Source organism: Saccostrea cucullata, unplaced genomic scaffold (assembly GCF_032062105.1).
Source record: "Saccostrea cucullata isolate Sc308-1 unplaced genomic scaffold, CSIRO_AGI_Scuc_v1 ctg918, whole genome shotgun sequence".
NCBI lineage: Eukaryota > Metazoa > Mollusca > Bivalvia > Ostreida > Ostreidae > Saccostrea > Saccostrea cuccullata.
In genome coordinates this window covers 99283-111649 of record NW_026941191.1, presented here as the reverse complement: position 1 = coordinate 111649, position 12367 = coordinate 99283, and the positions used below count along the sequence as shown (strand labels likewise).

Sequence of the window (12367 nt, the reverse complement as noted above, 5' to 3'; positions counted from 1 at the left end):
AATATATTTATAACAAATGGATCATTTGCTAAAATGATAATGCAAGAAAAAATGTTTTATGTATTAAAACGAAATAAAAATAAAATTTGGATTACATTTTGAAAAATACATATATAATCTTATTTTTCTAATTTAACAAAATAGTAAATACGTAATATGGAATATTATATGGTAACGATCAGACCATATCTATTACTTGCTGAATAAGTAGGTCAACTAATATTATTTCATCAGATCATTGCTGATGGATTGATTGATTTATATTGTTTAACGCCGAGTCGGCAATATTTCAGCCATATTTCGGCGGATATTGCTGATGGAGAATGTTGCATTTAATTATAATTAGACATGAAATATTATGAATCGTATCTATCTGCACAATAATATAAGGGAATATCATTACATTTATAAAGGGTACATTTGTGCAGTGAGATTTGACTGCTGAATCGAACTGTAGCGTTATATAAGGATTTATAAGAGTATATTTTAGTCTTTGGCCATAAAGCTATGGCCAGAGACTAAAATATAACACCGTAACGCTATATAGTTCTGAATCTAATTCATCTACTATTTGATAAAAGATGAAATAAATGCCGCACGCCGCATTTAATTTAAATCATATCGTTGAGCTGTGTTACAACGCACTTTGAAAAATTACGCACTTCGAAAAATTTTTTCAAAGTGCCTTAAAATTTGGGACCAAGCTTACGCACTTTGAAAAAAATAATTTTTTTTCAAAGTGCGTTAATATCGACCATATTAATGCACTTTGAAAAAAATGTAAAGATTGATCATTATTCCTTCAAATAATCGGTATCATAATGATAAATAACAGATCCTGTTTTGATAACTTTTTTATGATAAAGTCACTGTAGGACCTGAGATGTTGAAGTTTTAAATATATAAGGTTTTGATAATATAAAAGGGAAAACTAAAGGGTCTTGAAAAAAAGAGTGACGATTGTTTAAGTTCATTAATTCGTTTCTTCTTTTTTTTTTTTAATTCTAGTCTTTGATTAGTAGATGTAAAGGTGTATAGGGGGCACTAACAGAGGACAGCTTCAAGCAACTTAGCATTTATCATAATAAAAAGGGGCCAATTTGATTGTTCAAAACTATATGATAATTCTTTCTCTCTCATACGTTTTACTGTACTTAAAAATTTCTAGTTTTCATCTGTTTTAATTAACTCATTTATTATTGAAAGTTTTTAACGTCATACCAGTTAGGTAAATACATAATTATATGAATGCTTTGAGTATAGCATAGACATCGAGACTGGGCAAAGGGCCAGGGGAGGGGAGGGGGGCTAAGCCCCCCACTTATTTTGTAAAGATATATACATCGTATAAGCATTGAAAATGCAGCGTACCCTTTTTAGGTTTATTGCTCCACTCCCCCGTTTGTTACCGACACCTATGTATTGGAAAGATTAAAAAGATTTGGATTTAGGGATCTTATACCCGTCTTTTCCTCTTTTCCTCTTTTCGACGGAAGTAAAATCAATTCATTTTTGAGGTTAGGGTTGGGCTTAGTTTTTTGAAAGATAAATATCAAATAAAATCTTTCCGTGATAAAAATTTGATTTTTTTTTTTCAAAGTGCATTAAGATTCTCCATGGTAAAATATATTGATGTAGACTCTTAACGCACTTTTTTTTTTCAAAGTGCGTTGAGTTGGTCCCAAATTTAACGCACTTTGAAAAAAATTTTCAAAGTGCGTTGATTTTGTCCCAATTTTAACGCACTTTGAAATTTTTTTTCAAAGTGCGTAATTTTTTCAAAGTGCGTTGCCACAAAGCTGTATTGTAGATATGATTTTTAATCAATTCAAGAAAACAAAGCCTTAGATGAAGATGAGTAATTAAATACTTAATTTTTATGTATTTCCTCTATCAGGAAAACGAACACGGTTTTTCTTTATCAATAGTACGTCGTCTTTCAAGTTTCAAGCCTTTCAGTGTGTTGGGAAAAATGGGCAGGCGGGGTGGGTAGGGGAGGGTGGGTTTATTGTTAACCTTTAGACACTTGCCATGTATTCATAACTTAATTTATACGTCATCAAACCAGTAATCAAAGTAGACAATACAAATATATATATAATCCTGATATATGTATTCTATTTAATATTTAAGAAGCTATAATATTAATTGAAGTATATCTTGCTGATCAAAAATTCAACGATTATTTAACTTTCCTTCTTATATAAATAACACTCTTTCTTGCATTGTAATTTTATTGAATGACTTATTTGTCATTTACAGATTAAACGATTTCTTGATAGTTAAATCATATTAAAGGGGAGTAATCAAATCTTGAACCCGCTTCTGATTGGTTAATCTGGATCTTGAATCTCGAAATTTGAATTTCGAATGAGCCTTCTGGGCTTTCGTAGATTAATACCCGAGGCTTTTTTTCGGGAGTGTGAAATAAAATTTGATACACTTTTATTTTTCTGTAAGTAACTTTAAAAGATGATTGCAACATTGATGTATTATAAAAAAAAAACACTAATGAGAACATGAGAGGTTTTCAGAGTTTTGAATTTTTATACGATTTTGTGACATACCGTAGCAGAATATCCCTTTGAATTTGTTTTGGGAACCATATACAAGTGGCCTTTAAAGGGTACCCATACTTCTTGAAAATCTAGGAAAAATATAAAAGGAAAATAGAAAATTATCACACTTGTAGGGCGTAATGTTTGGGGAAAAAAGCATGCGCTGAAAATAGTCTTGTCGATAAACAGTTTTTCGGGGGGGGGGGGGGGAATTTTAAAAGTTCACAGATCTTAGTATTTAAATGCTCTCCCAAATTAATTTTCAGTGCATGTTATTTTGAGACAATTTAAAAAAACGTTTTTGCATGTATTAATCATGTACGAGAAATGATCCAAATGTATTGTCACAGTGTCCATATCTTTTATATTTGGCGCCATATTATCAAATATTATATACCAAAAGATGCACAAATATAAATCTAATTAAAATTGAAATTTTTGTTCAATAATGTTTAACTGAATTTATTTTATAGGTGTTTAAAAAAGAGAACATATGGGGTGTCGCCGCGTCACAACCGAACGTCACAAATTTAAGTGTACTTTTTTTAGAATAAAAAAGACAAACACATTAAAAAACATCTTTTAAAAGCGTCTAATCAAAAAATATTTTTAAAGACAAAACTGTACATCATTTTCTGGTGTTAAGTTGAAAATTATGACTTAATTGCTATTTGTTTTTCAAAAACATCATTGTTTTACTCCGGTGCATTGAAAAAGGGAAATGTCAAAATGGATAAAAAAGCCAAAACAAATTGTAATGCATTTTGCTTCAAAATGGAGAAATCACCAGTAGAGACAGTTACGTTGATATACCAGACTCACAGAGGAAAGAATGTAAATAAGAGACTTGTTTAGATAGTTTCAGCGGTCTCGGGTGGTTGATGAGTCATTGAATGCTCACTGCTCAACAGATGACAAGAAGACCGAAAGATGGGAGGACAGACGGAAACAATCTATGTTGTGTGACGTTGTTAAAAAAGACAGACGGTTAGGGCGATATGTGAAATTTTAAGTTGGTCTTATACTACTTTTCAAATAATTTTGACAGAAGAATTAATTATGAAAAGAGTGAGTGTACGACTGGTATCAAGTTTACCATAAGAAAGTGAAATTTTGTGAACGTGTTCTTGGATCTCAAATATGTTGTTAATGAAACAAAGGGAAGGGTCAAAATGTATGACGGCACTTATCCGTCATATGACGTTATTTAGGTGTGGCGACTACCATAACCGCACGTTGTATAAAATCCGATATTTTTGAAAAGTATAAATCATGTTGAATTGAAATTTTTAGGTCTGATTTAAAATATATGTAAATTTCATAATTAATAATTTTGTTGTTTTTCGTCGACAGGCAGCTATTTTATCGAACTTGTGACATTACTTTTGGATCAACCCTCGTATTTGTCAAATATACTGCCATTTAGAATTTATTTATAATGCGGAAAACTCGACATCAAATTCTGTTACATGTAGTAATATTTATTTCACTTCAAAGTTTTAAAGGTGCATGGATACAGATTTGAAGTTAATATTATCTGTTTAATATTACGACTTCTGTATTTTGATAGCATTTTACACAAAAATAAATTTGAAAACTTATTTCATCTAAAAGTTATTGAAAAAGAACAAAGTATGGTTTCTATACAATTCTTGCCCTGTGATTTTCTAAAAAATAAAACTGGTGTAAAAGATGAAATTAATGCTTTCTGAGTCATTGATATTCCATGCAGAAAAATTATACAAATCATTTTTCTCATACATGTTTTCAAATGCTTATTGTGACGTCATAAACATGTTTATTTTCCCGTATTTTCTTCAAAGGTTGCAGAAGACATCAATTTTCAATGGAATTTTCTTTCAGAAAATATTGTCCACAGTCATCGCCCACAAAGATTTTAAAATATGTAATTTGTTACTGTTTTTTGCACAACATATCAAAAAATTCAATTCGGCGACGGCAGTGGACACTATTTTCTAAAGGAAAATTACCCTTGAAATTGGCTAATTTGAGGCTTTTTCTGTCCAAAGAAGAAGGTATTCTTTTAGCTTTATTGCGCCTTAAAAATGTAATGACGTCAAAAAGTTTTGAAACTTTCTTATATATTAGTAAATAAATGACTCTGATAAATCAGGAAAGAATATGGCATGAAGGTTTACCATTCTGCAAATGTGACGTCATTAATGTGAAGCATTTCTCTATTTTCAACAGAAAAAGCCTCAAAATGGCACATTTCAAGGGTGATTTTCCTTTAGAGAACAGTGTCCACAGGCGTCGCCCACGTTAATTTTTTGATATTTTGTGCAAAATTCAATAACAAATCACATATCTCAAGATCTTTGTGGGCGATGCCTGTGGACAATGTTATCTGAAAGAAAATTCCATTGAAAATTGTTGTCTTCTGCAACTTTTTAAGAAAATACGGGAAAATGCACATGTTTATGACATCATAATTAGCATTTAAAAACACATGTGAGAAAAATGACTTGTATGATTTTTCTGCATTGAATTTCAATTATTTAAAAAGCATGAGTTTTCAACTTTTACACCAGTTTCATTTTTTAGAAAATCACAGGGCAAAATTTGTATGGAAACCATACCTTCTTCTTACAGAAATACATCACATTTATGACGTCATATTTGCAGAAAGGTAATTCTTTGTGTCATATTCTTTTCTGGTTTATCAAAGTCATATACTTAACTAATATTTAAGCAAGTTTCAAAACTTTTGATGACATAACATTTTTAGGGAACAATAAAGCTTAAACCATACCTTCTTCTTTTTGGATGTGTTTGATTGACACATCCTTGCACTCTCACAAAATTTACTTTTATTCAAAATACTTAGGAAAAGTGGCAATCTTATTGTGTATTATTGAAAAATATTTAAACTTTAATCCAGAAAAATAATTATATTCAGAGTAGAAATGTTGGAAAGCAAAACTCCTTCACAAGTATCGTCATTCCGAGCTAAGTGTTGTGTACAGAGTTTAGCAAATTGATCACACCCCGTGAAACGTACACAGGTTTGGGTAAACAGGGCACGAGCTCTATTATTGTTGATATTTAAGATTCACCGGGTGCGTTCGATCGTTAAAGTCTACTCACATACATGTTAACCTATTGTGATGAAAAATAGGGAGATTCAGACCTCAAAAGCGGTAGCATTGTGCGCACGTTGTTTTATGCTTGGATTATCGATACATTTCATGTAATATACATGTATATAGCCTAAATGAAACCTACAATAATTAATCTTAAATATCAACTGCAAAGAAGAAGACAGAAACACCTTAAGTTTGATATAAATTGTACAAATTCAAATATTTTCATGCTCATCATTTTGCTTGGATTGGCTGTTTAACTTAGCCTTTTGAAGAGTGATCTTTGCTGATATAGCCTAGAATCAATAATTCTGAATGTTCATTCAGTTGTAAATAAAGCAAATGATGACATGGTTTAAACTAGATCTAAAACAAGTTCCTAACTTTCGTCATATAAATCAGATTTCCCGCGATGATCGAAAACGAAAGTAGAGATATGCCACATGGCTTGCCAAGGTCAATCGAGTGATTTCTATTGACTTTATCGATAAAATTGGGAGCTCCTGTGCTTTTATAGACGATGTCAAACATTTTCATCTAATTCTTTAAAGCTATATCTCCTTTTTCATGACAGTGACGTTGACTTAATTTATCGTAACCAATGTAATCACTGGTAATCTTGTGCTATGGTCGTTGTTAAATTCGTGCTTGAAATCTATGTACACATCGGTACAATAAAAGCGTTTGTATACCTCCGAGTCAAATCACGTGATATCTAACGAGATTTTATGAGAGTGGCTTCAAAAATGGATACCCAAGCAACCAAAAATACTTTAGACGAAACTTTTGTAGAAAAGCGGTAGATTTCTGAATTAAATCGGTAGGCGGGAGTTGGAGTGAAAAAGCGGTAGACTCCCGCCTAAATCGGTAGAGTTAACATGTATGCTACTCACCACAACTGCACGGACTTAAAATATATCGTGTGTATGGTTTGCTTTCGAACATATTTATTCTGAATTTTCTGGATTACAGTTTTAATATTTTTAATTTATACAAAAGAATTCGAAGATGGCCACTTTTCCTAAGTATTAAGAATAATATTAAAATTTGTGAGAATGCAAGGATGTGTCAATCAAACTCGTCTAAAACTTTAAAGTTTGAATAACTTTTAGATGAAATAAGATTTTTTATTTATTTTTGTGTGAAATGCTATTAATCTATAGAAGTCGTAATATTATACAGTAAATATTAATTTCAAATCTGTTTCCATGCACCTTTAAGTATCTTCCACAAAGGATGAGAAACTACGGAAGCCCGTTGTGGCCAGTTCAGAGAAAGAAATATTTTTTTATTGCGTTTAATCGCATAAATTCTTGTGTTTAACGGCAAAACATTGCTTTTTGTCGTAATAATTCTTGCGTTTAAAGACCCAATTTTTTTACCGTACGGTTACCTGAGGTGGGGTAGTGGTCTATGTAAGAGTGATGCTATTTACCTGGAGACCCCTAATACCCAAGATGTCAAAAATCTCTGTACACGTAGTAAATACACAGGAAGTCTATGTTTGTTAATCAGGGACAACATAACGTCTTTCGTGTCAGATTTTGAGTGAAACTACAAACTTAATTTAATTTGATTTTTTCAATATAAAATGTATTTGTAAACTAAGCACATTCATTGTTACCTTTGTAAGGTAAGAAATATCAAAAAATATCTCATTTATAATTTTGTTTGTCAAAATAAAGAAATGGTCACGAGTAAAAAAGGAATCATATCTTTATATTTTTTTAAATCTCCAATAAAAGATATCACCATGATCTAATAAGTGTGGATATTTAAATTCAAAAAATCCATTTATCCGTCGTGTGAACATTTACCACGATCGGAATATTTTTTTATCTTCTGGCACAATATTGCCCAAGATATTCAATATTTCTCAGTGTTTGTGTGCTAACAAAAATGTATTGTTTGAAATATTTCCTTTTAAGAACCGCAAAGAACGATCTCTGTTCGTTAACTTCAACTTTTCATTACGAATTTACACAGATGTCAGAGAAAATTCGAGCAAGAATTCCATCATTTCTTTACAACATCACCTATTAACATTGCATAGATTGTATCCCTTATACGGAGATAAAACATCGTTTGTAAACCATGCTGTTAGTGCTGAATATTTTATATATCCTATCAATTATATCCCGCTTTTTATTAAAATTTTAACAGATTTTAATAGTAAATTGCACTTTCAATATTAGGGCAAGTAAATTTTGAAATAGTTTCTTTGGACGGCTTTAATTCTATAGCTATCTCGGACGACATATTCTTACAAATGAGGATTAAAAGCAAATATTTTATTCAGTCAATCTTTAATCAAATTATCTCCCCTCAATTATTTTTTTTTTACCTAAAATTACCAACATAACTGGTTATTTAACCCCCTGTGTATACCGGGCGGGAACATGAAAGTGTTCGACGCCTGACCGGGCAGTTGTCTTCAAAACATGCAAACTCAGATTATCAGGTAGCACAGGTAGACGGCCTGTCAATCAAAATAAACATTAAATTGGGTGTTTAAAGAGAAAATATTGCAATTTCGCAAAAATTATTGCCTTTAAATTAATGCAAAGTTCTTTGCGCGTAAATGCAATAATTTTTTAGTTTAAACGCAATTATATTTTGCGTTTTATCGCAATAATTTTTGCCCTTAACGCAATAATATTGCGATTAAACGCAATAATGTTGTGTTTAATCGCAAAACTGTATACAGGGTTATTTTCGCCCCATGTTATTTTCGCCCTTTCACACTGGCAAACAATTTTGCCCCGTTTTAAATTCGCCCAGTCATAGTACTGGTTAAGAAATTATACTGTATTATTTGAGTTCGCCCCGTTTCAAATTCGTCCAAATCAGGGTAGGGCGAAAGGGGTGAAAGAAATCGTGAGCAACATTTCCCTCTACACAGTATTATCGCGATTACTTGCAATTATAATATTTTGTTAAATCGCAATAATATTGCTTTTAATCGCAATTTTTTTTGGCATTTAGACACAATAATTTTTTGCACTTAAACGCAATAATGTATATTTTTTTTAATGAAGCCTTTAATCAATTTCTTACGCATCACAGATAATTAAGAATGTTCAGCGGTATTAATAGACATCAATTTTGTAGTACATATGCAATCTGTTTTTATCTGATTTTAATTTTGATTTCATATGATTCTCATAAGTTCTCGTGTTCTTGTGTTTGCTGTATGTGATCACAGGAAAGGTTGTGAATATCATATACCTGATATGTACATCTGCATAAGTCTAAACATTTCATTAGTCGTGATGGGTTTTTTCTCCACTATTTTACTTCTTCAGTCTTTTATTTCAAAAATCCTTTAAACTTTTTTGCATAGTTTCAAAGTGTAAAGGTAGAAGGAAACAACAAGATAGGAATTTAATTTTGATTTTGTAAGAGAATATATATATCTATAGAAACTAAAGCTATGTTTCGTTCTTAGGTTGTCTTTCTTTTTAAAGACTGACAATTCTTCCTCCTCTTTAAATAAACACCTATGATTTAATCATTCAGAAAATGCTTGTTCAGAAGAATCTTATGCTATAAAGCTAAACAATACACAATTCTCTTAATAAGTTACTGTACAGGAAAGAAAGAAAAAAAATATCAGTATGCGTAGGTTCATTGCACTATTCAAATATCAATATAAATGATTGCTTTTAAAAACAAAGATTATTGCGTTAAAACTCAATTAAAAGAGAATTGCGTTGAAACGCAAAAACATATTGCGGTTAAATGCTACAAAATATTGCTTTTAATTGTAATATTATAAATATTGCGTTTATAATTGCAAAAGTATTGCGTTCAAAAGCAATAGTATTGCGTTTAAACACAGAGATTATTGCGATTAAACCCAAAAATTATATTGCTTTTAAACGAATTATAGCGATTAATCGCATAGCACTTTGCGTTTAAACGCAATTATTTTTTGCGATTAATCGCAATCTTTTGCGTTTACAAGCAATAATTATTGCGAATAAATGCAGTCTTTTGCCAAAAATTATTGCAATTAAGCACAAAATAAAAAAAAAATATCCGTTTCATTTAACTGTCCACAATCGGCTTTCGAAAGAAACAAAATAAAAGAGAAACAAAATAAAACAGATAAAACATACGTTTTTATATTCTATGAATAATTTTTTCAAACTCAGTTAAAGATATTGAAAAAGTATTTTTATGCATAAAATGTCATATATTTCTAAGTGCATTTTGAGACTTAATGATTGAATGCGCAGATTTATTCTTTAGTTGAGTTTGCATGTTAATTCTGTTTTACTTTCTAATTAAAATTTCGGTTAATAAGAAAACCCTCGTCTTCCTTTTTGTTAAACTATTGCTGATAGAATTAAATCCCTCCTTGAGCTTAGAACTCGTCCATGTAGGTTATTTTGATATAAAGTTTATCATAATGTAAAATAATATATCATACCACAACTCAGATTTTTTGTCCAGTTACCATTTGTAGAACATCCGAGCATTCCAGAACCCTTTTTCTTGAAAATATATTTGTGACACTGTAGATGTATCTGTCTGTATATTCCTATTGCGTCCCATCTTTCCAAACTATTCGAGTCAGAGCCATATACAAACGGAGGCATTCCACAGTCTGTTTACATTCAAAAATAATTTAGATTTTAGCGGTGCATAAGTTTTTTTTTGTTATGATACATTTTTCAATATTGTATATGTGTACTTAAAGAAAAGATTACTTCATATTTTAGGCTACTTTTGCACGGATAAAGTTGCGTTATTTGATTAATACCACAGCAAAATCATTTGATATACATGTACAATGTACATGTATGGCACGGGCATGTTTAGCATTTATTCATGATAACGAACAATATCATTTTCGTTGATTGCGCGACATTTTGAATGCGCCAAATTATGAAATGTACATTATTCTATTGATTATCCCCTCGCAGTGTGATTTGAATGAATATATAATGATTCCCTTGTGTGTGGAAGGTTAAGAGGGTTTAACTGTGAATGGGGTGTTGGATAACTTTGTTCTGTGAGAAATGGAAGTGACAGTATCTGCATAAGAAGCAATATCCGTCTTGCATCAGAATCAATGTCAAAGGTTATCTTCATCTTTTGATAACTCTTTTAATTGGAATGCTCCCTTTTGTGTTGTTCTTGTCCATTTTTTTTTCTTTAGATTGATTTTAGGTGTCCATAATTCAAATGTATAATTAATTATAAAACGAATATTCTCTTAATTCTTATGATATTCTGACAAGTCAGACAACTATTAAATATTTGCAAAGATCTCGATAAAGCCAATTACTATCCAGGTTTATGGATAAATATAGAAATAATATACTGCGACCCGTATACAGGCACAAAAAGTTCATTTATTCTAATAACCTATTGCTGGCCAATAAGGCCTATGATTTTGTGGGTAAAAATACCTGAAAAGAATTCGCAACAAACAAACTGACCTGATAGTATACACTTATGATTTCCAAGGGAAAGTGGAATGCATTTTTCATTTTCTTCGCACTTTGCTTCTGAACAAAATCCTGTTGTTTTCTGTAAGACATAAAATATTAAGTGAGTCATGAATTCCCAATATCTATTTTTTGCATTCATTGAAATAAACTACGGTAGCTCGTAGGCAAGCGGGAGTTAAAATATTATTTTTATTGATTGCAAATATCAAACTTTTTTGTTGTTGTTGTTTTATAATTTTGTGATTCTAAAATACTTTTTCTGATAATTAAAATCCTGCGTGAACATGTCCTTCTTTATAAAAGTTTGTTTTTGATTTTTTTTTTTTTTTTGTTATACCAGTATTCACAATATGTTAAAAATAAAAATGCGTTAATATATAAAGCAAAAATATGCTTTTCTTATTCATTTAATAACTGTTAAGAAGCAAAAATATTTTCTATGAATTTGTTATTTCGTTGCATCGGAATTGAGGAATATATATGTATATTGTTTAACAGTCCTTTGTGCGAAAGGGTGTTGATAAGTTGCACGGGTATCGATAATGAATTCTGCTTTGTATTTAAATATGCTCTTTGCAAGGGGATATCGATGTTCTAACTCATTGCATCCTTAGTACACATGTTTGTACGCTTGTGTAATCGTATCTAATTCGATTTTGTAAACTTTAAATAAATTTTCAATCAGTGTGCCAGCCTTTTGAATCCAGTTAGAGAATTGGATGATAGTCAAAATAAAGTCAGCTCAGCTGATATTTAAAACCAATCATTAAAGTTTTGGGAATCAACATTTAACGAGCCAAAAAAAAGTTTCCGATCTTTTTAAAAGCATATATTATCTGCTTATATCCATAGCAACGCTCTATTTAAAGAATCTGTATTTCATGGAAAAATTAGGACCCCACCAATACCTTTAAAAATTTACCGTCAGTTATAAGGAATGTGCTTTTGTAAAAGATAGGATCATATTAAAACAAACAGGTTGTAAATTTGACGATTCTCTATGGTAATAAATGTTGGCAACCCATTACCAACCAAAATGGAATGTAACAATTTGTTCTTGATATATGGTTCTTGATTCTTTTCTTATTTGGTTTATTTGGATTATTTGGTCACATTTTATCCTTTAATTGTATTTTATTCTAACGTGTATGACTTCAATTCAATGAATAATTCTTTTGACTTTGAATAATTTGTCACCATAGTAACTTATGTAATAGTTAATTTACTAAGCATATTTAAATTG

The 12367-nt window shown here is 30.7% G+C and overlaps 1 long non-coding RNA gene across 1 annotated transcript; it reads right to left on the bottom strand.

Annotated features, from left to right (window-relative positions):
• Positions 1 to 2599: 2599 nt before the first annotated feature.
• On the bottom strand, positions 2600 to 11198 carry LOC134257379 (uncharacterized). The gene is made up of 3 exons (XR_009989908.1): positions 11113 to 11198; positions 10098 to 10274; positions 2600 to 2647 (listed from the first exon to the last, which is right to left on the bottom strand). It is a non-coding gene; the product is annotated as an uncharacterized LOC134257379 (long non-coding RNA).
• Between the last annotated feature and the right edge of the window lie 1169 nt (positions 11199 to 12367).